Here is a 15,696-nt window from a genome sequence, read left to right on the forward strand (position 1 = left end):
AAAAAGGTAAGGTAAACATAAAGCTAGACTAATTTTTCCAACCAATAAGATTAGGGCCATACCTCACCTGTTCATATTGGCCACCAAGCCATGACGACCATATATGCCCCCAAGTAATGACATTCCAAATACAATGTGCCCAACTTGAATGGATAAACTTGCAAGGATTAGATGCAATGGTCAAAGGTCTGCTTATCACAGTTTCTGTATTTACTAAGGCATAGAGCTACCGAAGTCACGTGACAAAATACATTACTTTAGAAGTGTGTGCTTTTTCCCTGCTTACATTTCCCTGGTATTTTACTAAAATTCCTTGAACACACTTCTTCAAACAGGTCCCTAGAGCCACTTGTGGAGGATAAGCACTTCTGTGGCATAAATCCCCATTTTCCTCGTCCATTCAAGTTGTTCCACTAGGAGCATTTTTTGAGGCCACATACATGGCTCCTACTGAACAACCTCCCCCAGGTCACAGGAGTGCGTTTGCATGATGTTAGGGCCGTTTCAAAAATCTGTCTGATGGGTCCACAGTCATACAACTAAGCATCACACTTTACTACTTTTTAAACTTTTAAAAGCTTTTTTTTACAATACTATCCAACATCTGCCTTTGCAAGGTCAAGCCTCCAGAAATAGCAACCCAGGTGGTGTTAAATCCCTTTGCTCAGGAAAAGTTGAATTCAGATAGCTGGCCTTTCTGAGGACGAGGCGGTTTCAGGAAAGGTGCCTTCTCTACCTGATGGTGTTCAAATGGAAGTGACCAAAAGGACACACCCACAAAACGAAAGCCTCGGTGACACCTGACGACTGAAAGAAGGTTGTTGAAAACCGCTCACCCTCTCTTGGGGGATGGATATTATTTAACAGTCAAATGTGAATACAAACCATGAAAAACTCACAGACCCCATTTGTGAGACTTGGAAGTCAAATACATAACACAAATATATACACAAAATAGTGAAAAACAAGGTGGCGTAAAAGAAATTCTAAGAGAGGTCACACGCTCTCAAGGGTTGCTGCATGCAGACAGCCAAAGTGAGCTGGTCCTCAAAGGATGAGTGAGGTCCAAGAACGTGAGCTCCACTTCAGGCTGGGGACCGGGCAGGATGGCCAGAAGCAACCCCCCACCTCAGCTCCAGGATTTTGAGCTGCTTAATCTGGAACAAGTGACAGGAATCCACTGGGTAGGAGAAGGCAAGGAAAGCATTCGGAGAAATCAGCTTGAAATTGCGATTTCTTTACGAGCCACCGTGCTAAGTGCTTGCTGTGTATCAGGCACTGTGCTGAGTACTTAGAAACATGACGAAATGTCATCCTCCTAATGGTCCTTACCGTACGGAGTCCTCATTAGCTTCAACTCAAAGACAGGAGACTGTGCCTAGGAAAAGTTCAGTGTCCTGCCCCAGCCCCACACGAGAACAGGAGGAGAGGCCAGGACTGAAGGCAAAGCCTACGGACTGTAAGGTTCAGATGCAGACAAAGGTGCAAGGAGATACAGAGGATGACCAGAAGCTGAGACACGATATATTTGTGTTGTGTATTTGACGAGCGATGGAGGGATACACGAAATGTGTTATGTGCAGACAACAGAATATCCCTCCGCCTTTAAAAACAACAAAGGAATTCTGATGCGTGCTATAAAGCAGGGTGAACCTACAAAATGCTATACATGTTCTAGGGACTTCGATGAGGCAAATTCATTGAGACAGAAATGGAGGCGACAGGGGTGGAGGACGGAAGAGGAATGGTGAGTTACTGCTTCATAGGTACAGAGTTTATGCTCCGGATGATGAAAACTTCTGGAACTTGATAATGGTGACAGTTACACAATACTGAGAATGTAATCAATGCCAATGAACCATATGCTTAAAACTGGTTAAAATGGTAAATTTTATGTTATGCCTATTTTACAATAAGACATTTTTAATCACTTAAAAAAAAACAGGATTTAGTAACTCAGTGGATATAAATGGAAAAAAAAAAAGTAGGAGTCAGAGGGCTGGGTTTTTGAGCCGGGGAGACTGAATGGTGGAACACTGAAGATAAATGGGGCTGGGGAGGCTGGGGGGTGATTTGTAAGCCCCCCCCCCCCCCCCCCCCCCCCCCCCCCCCCCCCCCCCCCCCCCCGGCCCTCCCCCCTGTGGAGCTGCCTGCCGGCCCTGTGTTCACCAACCTTGTGGCCTCCTTCACCTTCGGCCTCGTCCCTGGCCCTGTCTTAAGATGTCCAAACCCACCCACATAGGTCACTTTCTCTAAAAATCCTTACATGACCTCCTCAGTCAGAAGCAGTCCTGAACTCCAGGAATATGTTTATTTGTAGCCGTTGTGTGACCCTTAGCACCTCCTACTGTATACTTACAGTGGGTGTGTGCTTCTCTTACAGATGCTTCTGTGCCCTGGGACCAGGACCCCTGCCCTTCCATCTTCATAGGCCCCTGATGCTGGACATACCGCCTTGCCCAGAACAGGGGCTTCCTGAACAGCTACTGAGTTAGGAATGAGCCTCTGTGATTCTGCCCAATTCTCTGGTACAGGACCCAGGAGGGTGTATTTATAGAACAGTGATTCTCCAATGAGAAAGGAGGTATTCAAAGCATTTTTAAACTTTAGCACTCTCCCTGTACACCCCACGTTGCTGCCGCTGCTGTGAGCCAGTGTGCTAGAAAGGAGCAAGGAGCACCTCCCAGGTGAGTGGAGGGGAAGAGGAAAAGCTTTCGAGCCACTGATTTAAAGGCTACATAAAAACACTCTCTTGCCCCTTGTTGTGATGAGCACTGGGTGTCATACCTAAGTGATCAATCACTAAATTCTACTCCCGAAACCAATGATAATAATAATAACTTAAAAAAAAAAAACACCTCTCTTGCCCATCTCCGCATGATGTCTTTCACTTCTCAAACTGTTTCATTTATATATGTCACCTCAAGGTCATCTAAGGGCAAGGATCCTCTTTCTCCTTAGTAGACGTTTAGACAAATAGGAGATTGTGGATTATTTTTTGAAAGATCAAGGCTGCCCACAAGAAAGGGAAGAGGGTAAACAAACACCTTTCTTGAGTAGAAGAGCAAATGCCAGAAGAAGGGCTTGAGTCCGGAGCCTGACACCAGGCTGGCCACCAACGTCTAGAAGTGAGTTTTCTATGACAGGAAAGAGAATCCTCTGAAAGAGATTCGCCCCAGAGAAAGATCCCAGGAGCCAGAGAGCCTGCGGTGAGGAGAGCCCTACGAGACGCGCCCGAGCTCCGGGTGGGTGGCCATCTGAGCTGGAAGGGACACTGCAAGCAGAGCCCGGCCAGCATTCCCTGGAGGGCGGGGACACAAGCCATTCGGTTCTCCTCCCTTCTCTCCTCAGCACAGATCCAAAGACCTGCCATGTCCAGCCACTTGGGAAAGTGGCAATTCCAGTCTGGACGTGCCCAGCAAAGATACCCAGGTTATGTGAGTGGCATGGATTCAAGAGGAAAAGTTTCTATTGGAAAAAAAAAAAAAAACTCCTGAGAAGCAAGATGTTTCCATTGGCCTTCAAACAATGATTTAATACTGGTAAGTGAATTCTCAGAAGTCACTTAGATGAGGCAGGGACGTTTCTTGGTAAGGGTCAGAGAAGGGCACGCTTGGGCACAAGAGGTGACCACAGCCAGCCAGCCTCGCTTCAGCTAATGTCATGGAGACAAGCCCGGTTGGCCAGGTTGTCCCACCAGTTCTGAAGAGGCTTCTCTGAGGCTCAGCCCCCAACTCGTCACCTCGTCAAGTGAATCCAACAAGGCATGTTATCTCAGTTGACATCTGGCGCAGGAAGGGCCCTAATTATGTGTGTAGGGCTGCATGTTAGAGAACGTGACACCATGGTCTGTGGGGCGGAGCAACAGAAGTACAGCCAACTGTGACCCACAGCTAGAGAAGGAGCCCAAAATAATCCACAAGACTCCCTACCTTCCTGGCCTCTGGGGAGCCGCAATGCAAAGCCTGAAGCAGGAGGCTCCGTCTCTTGGGAAGTGAAGGAGAACTTAATAGATACAAGGACGAATGTCCTTTTACAACAGCCAGAGTGAGACCCTGTGAGGCAGGAACTCCTGTCCACTCAGGGCCCTTGAAACGGGGAGTAAGATCCTTTTGTTTGAGAAACCGCACACAGAGAGGGTACCTAAGTCCCAGGGTCCCTCCAGACGTTTTGTCCAAAACTAGTCACTTTCAGGAGTGAAACAAAGAGGAGTAGGTAGGCTCAGCTGTAACAATCTGGCCGTTCCAGGTACTGGTGGCGCCCCCCCATGAGCTGCAGAAATCCTGAGCCAGCTCTGTCACTGCCTGCACAGGCCTCTGTGGGGATAAAGAATAATGGGGAGAGAGGAAACGTGGGTCCCCTTCTGTCACTGACACCATAGAGCATCTCCAAGATGAGGCTACAGAAGGCAAAAGATAGTGACACAACCCTGATGTTCAGGACTAAATAACAGGATTCCACCGACACCCAGAAACTCCAGATGACAGCACGACACAGCAAGAAAATAACCGTTAAAAACTGTCAATTCTAGGGGCATCTGGCTGGCTCAGTCAGTTAAACGTCCAACTCTTGATTTTGGCTCAGGTCATGATCCCACAGCTCATGAGTTTGAGCCCCATGTTGGACTCTGTGCTGACAGTGTGGAGCCTGCTTGGGCTTCTCTGTCTCTTTCCCTCTCTCTCTGTCCCTCCCTCCTCCCCTCAAAATAAATAAATAAACTTAAGGAAAAAAACCCCTATCAATTCTATGCTGTGGCATATGGATATTTGTTTTATGGTTTTATTATTCTATATACTTTGTTGTGTTATTACTTTTTTATTATTATTTTTATTTCTCAAGATAAAGATGATATAACTAGGTCAAGTCAGTTCATTTCCTCTTGTATCTATGGATTTCCCACCTGCTGCAAAAACGGCCTCGGGTGGCAACCTGTCCTTCTAGGAGACTGACAGATGGGCCAGAAGCCCCTCCCAGAAAGTCCACACCTAGGCTTTAACCGTCTGCCCTGTGCTGGGCCCTTGCACGGGCCCAGACCAGCTATGTGGGCACATAAGGGCACCTTTGACAAAGGCCCCCCTGCGAATAAACAAAAGCACAAGACTCAAAACCCACTCTCCCTAATCCTCGCAAATGTAAGTCCAGGAGTATACGCAGTGTTCCCTCTGCTTCCCAAGTTTAGGGTGTCGGCGAACAAATGCGCCTGCGAGAAAGAGTGACCCAACTCTCAGGACAGCAAGGGAAGAAGCCAGCAGCGGAGGGCTTTGGGAAGGAGAAAGCACTCCGGACAAGCCAAAGTGTGATGGGGGGGCGGTGAGAGACCGGGAGGAAGCAGAGGCAGGTGGGGGGGGGAGCGCTCTGGAGCCTGCCCCTGAGGGCAGGGCTGGGGCGGGGGCGCCTGGCAGTCAGGAGACTGGGCGGCCGATGCCCTGCCTCTGCGCAGGCTGAGCGGCAGCTGGCTGCAGGAGCTGTCCCCATGCGGCAGGGTGTCGGCTGCCCAGTGTTCCATGTCCCCGCCAGGGCGAGACCTGGTACTGGGGATAGAGAAGAACAAGGCCCAGTCCTTGCTGCTCACAGAGGTCGGAACGATCAGATAGCAGTGACCTGGATAAGAAGGCTGAAGGGCCACAAGATTGGGTAGAGTTACTTACACCTCTTAAAATAGACCGCCATTTCAGAGGGCCTGCCCAACTAGTGGGCCAGCTTAGCAGTGCAGGGTTAAGTGGGAGAAAGAACACAGACAGACCTCTACCCAGAGAGGACAGCCAGCCACTCACACACGGGGACACTTTTGAGGGTTTACAGATTTCAGCGTGGAACTGCTGTGTCCCTAAAAAAGCAGACGCAAAGGGAAGATACCAAATACGCTGATGCTATGGGCTTCCTCAAGACTGAACAGAGCCTTGGAAAGAGCCTGGGACCCCATTCTGAGAAATAGAGAAAAGAGTTGCAGGATTAAGGCCACGGCCAGAGCGGGGCAGAGGGCGGTGCTGGAACACCGCCTTGAGTCCAGAATACTGATCCGCTGTGTGAGGCTGAAAACCTAGAAAATCCAACAAGTTCAACAGGACTGGAGAATGATGACTTGGGGTTTAAAAGAAGGAGAGGAAGAAAGAGATCGTCTCATCTGGCTGTGACCTACTTGGAACACATGACACTCACGTGGGGTCCCTTTGCCCCTTATGTTTTGTTTATGTTGCATTACAAAAATGTCCATGTGGGTTTAAAAGTACATTGAACAGGAACGCAAACCCCCCACATGCCCATGACCCGAGCTTTGGCTTTCACCAGATCAACACGTCGCTAATATTGTCTCATTTTACATCTGTTTAAAAAAAATTTTTTAAAGCAAATTCCAAATATCTTATTATTCAGGTGACACTTCTGAGACCCATTCGGCGCTATGATCTTGCAGTCTGGGGAATGATTTGCGGGGACTAAAACTGACGAGCATATCCACACGCCGCATCCTGCCAAGTGACTAAGCTTTCAACAAGCCAACCTAAATATTGACTTGAGGTGCTACAGCCAGCACGATATTTAATTGTCACACCAAGAAAGGTCCATATGTTCAATCTGAGATTTACTAGGTACTCCACATCAAACATTGCTCCTACCTCGGGACACACAGTGTGAATAAATCAGAAAATAAAATAAAATCTTCGTCCTGATAAGGCTTCTACATTATCAAGCTTCAGGTCCAAAGTCAAAATATACTCTAAATTTAACATGACTCTCCTGAAGTCCAAGACCAATTAAAAAAATTTTTTTAATCTATTTATCTAAATTCAAGTTAGTTAACATACAGTGCCACACTGGTTTCAGTAGAACCCAGGGATTCATCACTTACATATGACACCCAGTGCTCATCCCAACAAGAGCCCTCCTTAATGCCCATCACCCATTTAGCCCATCCCCCTACCCACCTCACCTCCAGTTTGTTCTCTGTATTTTTTTTATGTCTTTTTATTTATTTTTGAGAGACAGAGAGAGACAGCGCGAGCAGGGGAGGGTCAGAGAGAGAGGGAGACACAGAATCTGAAGCAGGCTCCAGGCTCTGAGCTAGCTGTCAGCACAGAGTCCAACACGGGGCTCGAACCCACGAACTGTGAGATCATGACCTGAGCCGAAGCCAGCCGCTTAACCGACTGAGCCACCCAGGCGTCCCTGTTCTCTGTATTTAAGAGTCTCTTACAGTTTGCCTCCCTCTCTATTTTTATCTTATTTTTTCTTCCCTCCCCCTATGTTCATCTGTTGTGTTTCTTAAGTTCCACATATGAGTGAAATCATATGATATCTGTCTTTCTCTGACTGACTTATTTCACTTAGCCTAGTACACTCTAGTTCCATCCACATTGTTGCAAATGGCAAGATTTCATTCTTTTTGATCACCGAGTTGTATTCCATTGTGTATATACACCACATCTCCTTTACCCATTAGCCTATCGATGGACACTTGGGCTCTTCAAATGACATGCTGGATAAAGTGTTAGTATCCGAAGTCTATAAAGAACTTAGCAAACTCAACACCCAAAAAACAAATAACCCAGTGAAGAAATGGGCAGAAGACATGAATAGACACTTTTTCAAAGACACCAAGATGGCTGAAAGACGCACAAAAGGATGTTCTACATTATCAGGGAAATAGAAATCAAAACCACAAGAAGATACCAGCTCACTTCAGGACCAATTTGACATAAATCACAACCTAGTTTCACAAAGGAGTTTGGATTCCTCTTTAACTGAAAAACTGAGTTCCCTCTTTTTTTTTTTCAAATGGCATTCAGAGGTATCTTGCCATGCTGTTGGTAGAGAAGGAATTAATTTTTCAATTCTGAGCTTTTTATAATGTATCCAAACTAATAAATTCATCTCTAATATGTAACTACATTTATTTATAAACTAGACATTTGCAAATAGTTTCTGAACATGATAAAATATACATCTATGAATTTAAGCTAAAAAAGGAATATCTGTAGAAGTCCTAATAGATCTACCCTGGATGGCTAACCCCCCCACCTACTGTGGGGCACATGTGCCCCATTTGGGGACGACTGAGCAGTACTTGCAGCTTCTCTGGGCACCTGCCTAGCTAGGGTCTCTGTCAGTTCCTGACTCTGGGAGGCAATAAATAAAAGTGCTCATTGCAAGGGCAGCCGGGTGGCTTAGTCAGTTAAGTGTCGAAGTCTTGATATTGGCTCAGGTTATGATCTCACAGTTGGTGAGATGGAGCCCTGTGTCAGGGCTGAGCCCTGAGTCAGACCTGAGCCCTGAGTCAGACCAGCCCTGAGTCCACGCTGAGCATGGAGTTTGCTTGGGATTCTCTCTCTCCTTCTCTCTCTCTGACCCTCTCCCACATGTTCTCTCTGTCTCTCTCAAAAGAAAGAAATACACATTATTTTAAAAAGTGCTAATTGGAGCACCCCAAAAAGCTTGCCACAGCTGGGGGGCAGTGTAATAGTGCCTGCAGAAGCCTGCCCACAGCCCTTCCATCAAGAGAGAGACCAAGGTACTCAACCATGCCCGTGAGGGAAAGCAGCTACAGAGGGCAGGTCACTGCCAGCGATGCCACCCGGCCAAGCCTGAGAGCCCAAGGGGGCGGGGCCTGCTAGTCTGGAGGAAGGAGAATCAAGGTCACAGGGCTACAGCAGACTAAGAGGCTGACCTCATCTGAGAGGGGGAGGGAGGTTTCTCCTGGGGAGCCCAAAGTTTCAGGCCCTGCCACAAGGGCCAAGGCTGTCCAGCTGCCTACACCTGAGAGAGGTGCTGGCCTTGGTGGCACTTGTCTCTGATTCCTGTCTGGAGGTGACAACACAGGCTGGCTCTGTCTTCAGGGTCTAGCCTGTCTCTGGGCTCTCGGCCACACCTCTCTGAATCTCGGGTCTGTCCTCGGGGAGGTGGTTGGTTGGACTGCCTCATAGGCAAGTTCCCTGCCAGTCCCACATCCTAGGGCCCCTTGGAAGCTTGCTGGAGGCACAATGCAGGTAATTGTCCTACAGAAGGAACAAACAGCTGTTTGACCATTTCACTAGGAGCACAGAAACAAGGTACGGTTCTGAGTAGGAATACCAGGTAAATGAAGACGACAGTACAGTTATGTAAGATTATCTAGAACTCAACACTGATCTGCTTCCCTCCAACATCCCGCAAAGCGCACAACCACCTGCTGTTGAAACATCTCTGAAAGTACCCGGAAAGAGATCCCACGGATGCACTCCTAAACGCCAATTCAACCCAATGAAAGCGCGGGCTCCGTCTAGTGATTTGCAATACCTTGATCTTACCTGCAAGATCTCAGCTTTGCGCAGCATCATAATTTACAAATGTGGATCACTAAAATGTATATTCTTGTCAGCAACCGCCTTCCAGAGGAAACCTGACCGTCTGAACGTCTCCTGGTCTCAACTGGACATCAGACAATATGAAGTGCTTACTAGCAGTAAGGTCCCACGGTAAATGCTGCTGAAACCATGCAAATGACAATGACTAGGTCTCCTACATGCCCAGAGCTTAGAGTGTGGCCGGGGAGCCTATGTGAGGAATCAAGATACGCTCATATGAAGAGGCAAATGAAGAAGAGAGGGAGGGATGCTATTCATTACACTGAATAACTGGTACAGCCAGGCAGCAACCCATCCAGAAAGATGAAGGCCACTGCCCCAGGATGGGTTCAAGAGCTCCTTGGATGGACCAGGCACCAAGGCTTCAGAATCTGAATCAGGCGAGGGAGGGGGGACACGGGGTAGCAGCTATTCCTAACCAAGAGGGGAGAATTTCAGCATTTTAACCACCACTGTGGCTGCTGACGCATCTCAGCCAGCTGCATGTTAGCCCAGGGTTGCAGTGAGGGACCTGGACTCTCTGAGGGGCAGGGCCATGAGGAAGGGGCCAGGAATGAGGACTGGCATTGCAGACAGGCCATAGGAGGTGCACAGAGTCCACGAGGCCCTTCCAGGACACTGGAAGGCCATTCAGGCCAAAGAGAGCACTCACTTGGGATGCAGAGACCTTGGTGCAATCCCATGCTTCTGGAGTCTGCTTTCCACAAGTCTCAGGATGCAGGTGGTTTGGGAGAGGCACAAGAAACAGCAGGTTGGAACCAGACTCTAGAAACTCCCAAGAGTCATGCTAAATAAAGACTTGGGATCTTACAGAGGGAGCCTTGGAAGGCTTCTGGGCAGAGGAGGGATTCAGTCAAGAGTTCCTTATTAAGGAAAGTAATCGTCCTCTCCCTCTTGTCAATGAAGGGTCTCTACTGTCTAAATGGAGGTGACAGGCTATGGATGAGGCAGGGACATTGAGGGAAAATAGGTTTCTGTTGTGCAATACTGTACAGAGAGGACGTGAGGAAAGATTAATCACCGGGCACAAATCAAGAGTACACCGAGATCTGGTCATTCTCCGAACAGGCCCAGGGCCCAGGAGCAAACTCCACTGGAGGTCAAGGCCAGAAGGGCACACAGGTTGTAATAAGCTAGGCTAAATCACCCCTCTCCCACACAACGATTACCGTGTCTGCAAGGGGGCAAGTGATGCTATCCCGGTGTTCGGGGAGCCCGGGGTATTTAGAAGTGCCTCAGACAAAGGTGACTCGGGACGCAAGTATATATGTGGGAGCTGGGGTTCCCACCTCTGCCTCCTTCAACCATAATAGCCCTGCTTTCATTATGTACCTTGGGGGTCTGCCTAAAACTGTACTAGAAAAAAGGCACCCATATCCAGTACACGACAACACCGTGCCTTCAAAACCTGAAAACTCACAGTTCTGTTCTCTCGTCTCTAACATGCTGAGAAGGTCTGTTTCTGGTCAGTCACCTGAGCTATGCGGCAGGAAGCAAACCCAGGCGCCACGGGGAGTCCAGTCTCTTACCTGAGTGACGGTCGCCATCTCTGCTCAGCGGGAGCCCCTGTTCCAGCCATGCCCTCTCTTCCTTCCACATGCCTGATGCGTTAGCCATGCACCTCGACTGTCACCAGTCTTACTGAGACCTGCTTCCAGAGGAGGCAAAGCCTTTTACTCTTTAGTTCTCTAGAAAGTCATGGCTGTGAACCAGGTGATCCTGCCACTCATTGAACCAAGCTGAATCAAAATTTGTTGTCATTTCGGTGCTCTGGTGATACAAGACAGAGTGTAAAAATGAGACTGGGAAATATCGAGGAACAATGACACGTAAGAAGAACCATTTCTGTCCTGAGTCTTGTCTTGCCACCAGCTAGGTGACCTGGAACTTTGCAGACACTCCTGGGCTAAGCACCTTTAAAGCTCTACGGAGGCAGTAGAGCCAACCAATTAGGAGCTCAGGCCCTGAAGTCTGACTTGCATAGGTTCAAATCCTGGTTTGGGCAACTGAATCCCTACACGCCTGTTCTTTTATCTTTTATAAAACAGGGATAATAGCAGGACCTACCTTGCAGCATTCTTGGAAGGGATAAACTGAGTTCACAGGACATCAGAAGCACAGAGAAAGGCGCCTTGGACTGTTAGCTGTTATCACCTTTCATGCCTGAGCCTGCCCATACCCAGGCTGTGGCCACTGCGTTAGTCAGCGGACAGACAGACCCTGCTTTGTAGCTGACGGCTCAGCCTTGAGGGAGAAACTAGACAAACTCTGTAGCTACTTTCTCTTTACTCTGGTTATTTAAAGAATAAATACTATTTGCGGTATTTGGGCCTTAGATATATGGACATTTCTCTCACAATAAACCTGAGGGGAAAGTACCAATTTCTTTCACAGCCAAAACCATGCAAAGGGACAGATAATACATTTATCAGAAATCCTTCCAGAATGAGAAAATGGTGTAGATGGCAATCCACATTTCCTCCTCTGATGCCCTCACTTCTTCCATTTATTTTTCCAGATGGTGAAATCCAAAAACCGACAGCTTTGGACTAGAACACATGAACCCAAAAGTTCATTAAAACCATTCGCCAACAAAAATAATTTTCAGATCATTGCCAATTTCAACGATTTTAAAGCAGAACATGCCTTAATTTTTTCAAGAGACACATTAAATACACAAGAAGCCTGGCAAACTGTTCGGACACAGTTGTTCTTAAACATCTAACAGTAGGAGCAAGGTAAGTATGCTGGGGCATGCCTCATGCACCACATCATGTAGCCATCCTCAAAACTCATTTTGGTGGACAAGGTAACAAGGTGGAAGAATGTTCACAATTTAACTTAGGTGATTAAAATTAAATTAACAGGAGCGCCTAGGTGGCTCAGCGTGGTTAAGCGCTGGACTTCGGCTCCAGTCATGATCTCACGGCTCGGAGGTTCAAGCACCGCTTCAGGCTCTGTGCTGACAGCTCAGAGCCTGGAGCCTGCTAAGGATTCTGTCTCCCTCTCTTCTGCCCCTCTCCAACTTGTGCTCTGTTTCTCTCTCTCAAAAATAAATATTGGGGTGCGTGGGTGGCTCAGTTTTTTAAGTGTCTGACTTTGGCTCAGGTCATGATCTCGTAGTCCGTGAGTTCAAGCCCCATGTCGGGCTCTGTGCCAGGAGCTCACAGCCTGGAGCCTGCTTTGGATTCTGTGTCCCTCTCCTGCCCCTCCCCCACTCGTGCTCTGTCTCGCTGTCTCTCAAAAATAAATAAATGTTTAAAAAATTTCTTTAAACATTAAAAATGTTTTAAATCATCAAAATTTTTATCTTCAATTAAAATTATATGCTTAAAGTAAAAAAAAATTGTTTAGAAAAACACTAAAAGGAAATACACAAAAAGGTTAATAGCATCTATTCTCTTGAAGACATTTTTTTTATAGTTCCCAAATTTTCTAGAAGCATAGGTTCCTGTTACAACATAAAAAGTATATAATATATAACATTCCTGTGTTAATATAATTCTTATCATAAAAGCATACATTCCTATTATAAATGCTTTCACATTTACATGCTAAACTTTTTATAATTTTATATTTCATATACATATACTCACATACATACACACACATATATAGGCTTTTTGAGGTAAATGGTTTTGAATTACGTATTAGACAGCTTTCAAATTTCATTGAAAACTTGAAGACTGGCAACCAACTCATAAAGAGATTTAGCCCCAGCACCTACGCAGAGCCACCAGTTTTGAAATCTTAGATTTTTTTGGTGCCTCCAGCCAAATGTATCTTGTAGGCAGGCCGCAGCGGCGAAGGTAGAGCTCACCTCCCCTAAGCTCTTGTGCAAAGAATGTGCCCTTCCTCCGATCAGCCACTTTTCAAGAAAGCCTCCATATTCCATTCTCTCCTCTGAATTCCACAAAAGTTATAACAAACCAAATTGTTATTTACAACTCAGTCAAGAACTTATAAATGTCAGGATGTATGCAATACTTATGCAATATTTTTCTCTTGTCAATTGTTTCAAAACATATATCACTTCGGGCTTATGCAAACTAGAAATTCCTATGAGTTGTCACCTGGGCATTTTCTGTCTCATGGTAAATTGCCTCTACTTTCTCGTTCGTGCACTTTACAACCATGTTTCTGTAAAAGAGCCCCCTGAAGTACCACAATGCTGAAAGTCAAACTCAACCACGGGCAGCTTCAGATCAGCTCTGTTCCGAGACTTCCTCTCTAGGTGTAAGTACCAAAGGAAATCCTAATGGGCATGTCTGACCACCAAGTTGGAATGACAACGTGCAGCAAAAATTCTGGTACCTACAGTCTACCTCCTGACTAACCTGCCTAGGAGAGAGAAGGGCTTGAAAACCAAGATTTCAGGGAAGGCCACAGGATACCAATAGCCTGGAGCTGCCTTAAAGGAAGTGCCTGCGTATTTTTTTAACACAAGAGTCTATCCCGCTGCATTATCCAAACAATACTGTTCATAAAACGTTATTAATGGATTCTAACTTAACAGTATTTGGACAGGAGAGACGGTGCATGCAGAAGAATAATGAGCTTATGCTTTATGTGGCAAACCTGCCCAATAAATCCAGCAACTGACCTTTAAAATTATATACACTCATCTCAGGTTACGGAGTATCAACATCTAGAAATGACTCGTATTCCTATAGTCTCGCTCTTTCCTGGAAAGTGAAACTTGAGGGGAGAGAAGAGAAATCCGCAGCAGTGGTGACAGAACAATCTGCTCTTTCCCCAGCCCCTCCCCCGGACTCAACCATTTTCCACAAGGCGGCGACCTCAAAAATGGAAGACGCAGTAAGGCCTGGACATGAAGCATGACACTGTGGCATGTGAGCACACTCTCAGTTATTTCAAACTTCATTTGAAAGAGAGATAGCTATGAAAATACCTCTATGATATAAACAGAAACCTGTCCCAACCTGCACTTGTCACAATGAGCTATCTCTTAAATGCCCCAAATTAAAAAGCCCAGAGATCTCTTTTTAGTCGGGCTGCCTGTGATAATAATGAAAATATTGCCGAAATATGCATAACAGAGACAGGAAGGAAGTAGGTCAAAATGCTTATAATTGTGAGGGAAGGGTGATTTAAAAAAATTTTTTTCTGTTCACAGTAAATGCATAAAACAGAAGTCCATAGTGCATGGTCTATAATATGTCTACACTATTTGAAGGGGGGAAGGGTGGAATGAGGTTGGCTACTTTTGAAGATATTCTTTTTCTAGTCATAGAATCTTAGCTCATGAAAGACTTTAGTTTAAGGCAGAGACCTTTCACAAATACGGAGTCAAGTTTCAGCCCGGGAAGGCATTCTCCCAGTTGAGTGAGGACAAGAAAGAACGTCTCAGAAGACTGGCTCCACGCTGATGGGAAGCAAGATTTCCTGTAAAAAGTTCCACCTCCTCAAGCCCACTAATCGGCTCATCTAACTTAGCAGCGCCGCTGGAAAATGCAGAACCTGAAAATTTCAATTGACTTTTAGTTTGTGTTAAGCAAATAATTGTTTACACTGAGATAATCACAGGTGAAATTTGCGTCAGAAACTGTGAGACTTCATGTTTTTCTCATGCTAAGTAAAGGCCAAAAATAAAAGACAGTCGGAGGCACGTTGGATACTCCTGCAACAAGATGCTCAAATTTGTTAACTTTAAAAGGCAAACAACCCTTTTACAATGGTCTTAATTAAGCTCCATAACCTAAAAATAGATGGGGTGGGGGTCTGAGATTCTAAATACACACTGATTAGTATCTGTCTCTAGGTTCTAATCCACGTGTCCATTCAAGTCATTTACCACCGCTCTCCGTCTACACTGCAACGTGACAGGTATCATCGCTGCTTCCTAATTTCAAAAAATACCAGGCTTCTTACATTGATGACTCCACGGCTATAGGCATTCCTCCGGAGACACCGCGAGAATTTCTACTTTTGGCAACTGGCTTTTTGATGCTGCATTTGACCATCCTACAAGCGCTCCGCGCACGGGCCACCATCACAGCGACGTAGCAGGACAGTCCGGCTCCGGTGATTTCAGGCGCGGTCCGAGAGCGCCTCAGAAACCCTGCCACGGGGACAGGCGGGATACCGCCCGCCCCGACCCCGCGGGACCATCCCTGGCATCTGAAGCTAGGGGTCCGGTTTCTGGGCCGGGCGGGTCCCTGTCGTCACACAAACAGGAGGCCGGTCCCGCGGCGCGCGTCACCCAGACCCCGCTGTGCACCAGCCCCCGCGCCCGCGGAGCCCGCGGGAAACCGCGGCGGGGCATCCCCGGCTCAGGCACAAGAAGCGGCGGTGGCTCGGGTGGCCTGAAGGCCTCCGCGGCCGCGGGAAGGGGAGT

The 15,696-nt window shown here is 46.9% G+C and overlaps 1 protein-coding gene across 3 annotated transcripts in view; it reads right to left on the reverse strand.

Annotated features, from left to right (window-relative positions):
• Positions 1 to 15,498, reverse strand: part of ACSL1 (acyl-CoA synthetase long chain family member 1) — a 64,361-nt gene extending 48,863 nt beyond the window's left edge. Inside the window, exon 1 of one of the 3 annotated variants that reach the window (XM_029934545.1) lies at positions 15,231 to 15,498. The gene's annotated coding sequence lies outside the window, so the exon portion shown is untranslated. Of the gene's footprint in view, positions 1 to 10,867; positions 10,944 to 15,230 lie in introns of those variants that run through there. The other 2 variants (XM_029934515.1, XM_029934528.1) reach the window with 2 other exon arrangements.
• Positions 15,499 to 15,696: the final 198 nt, after the last annotated feature.

This window comes from Suricata suricatta, chromosome 1 (genome assembly GCF_006229205.1).
Source record: "Suricata suricatta isolate VVHF042 chromosome 1, meerkat_22Aug2017_6uvM2_HiC, whole genome shotgun sequence".
NCBI lineage: Eukaryota > Metazoa > Chordata > Mammalia > Carnivora > Herpestidae > Suricata > Suricata suricatta.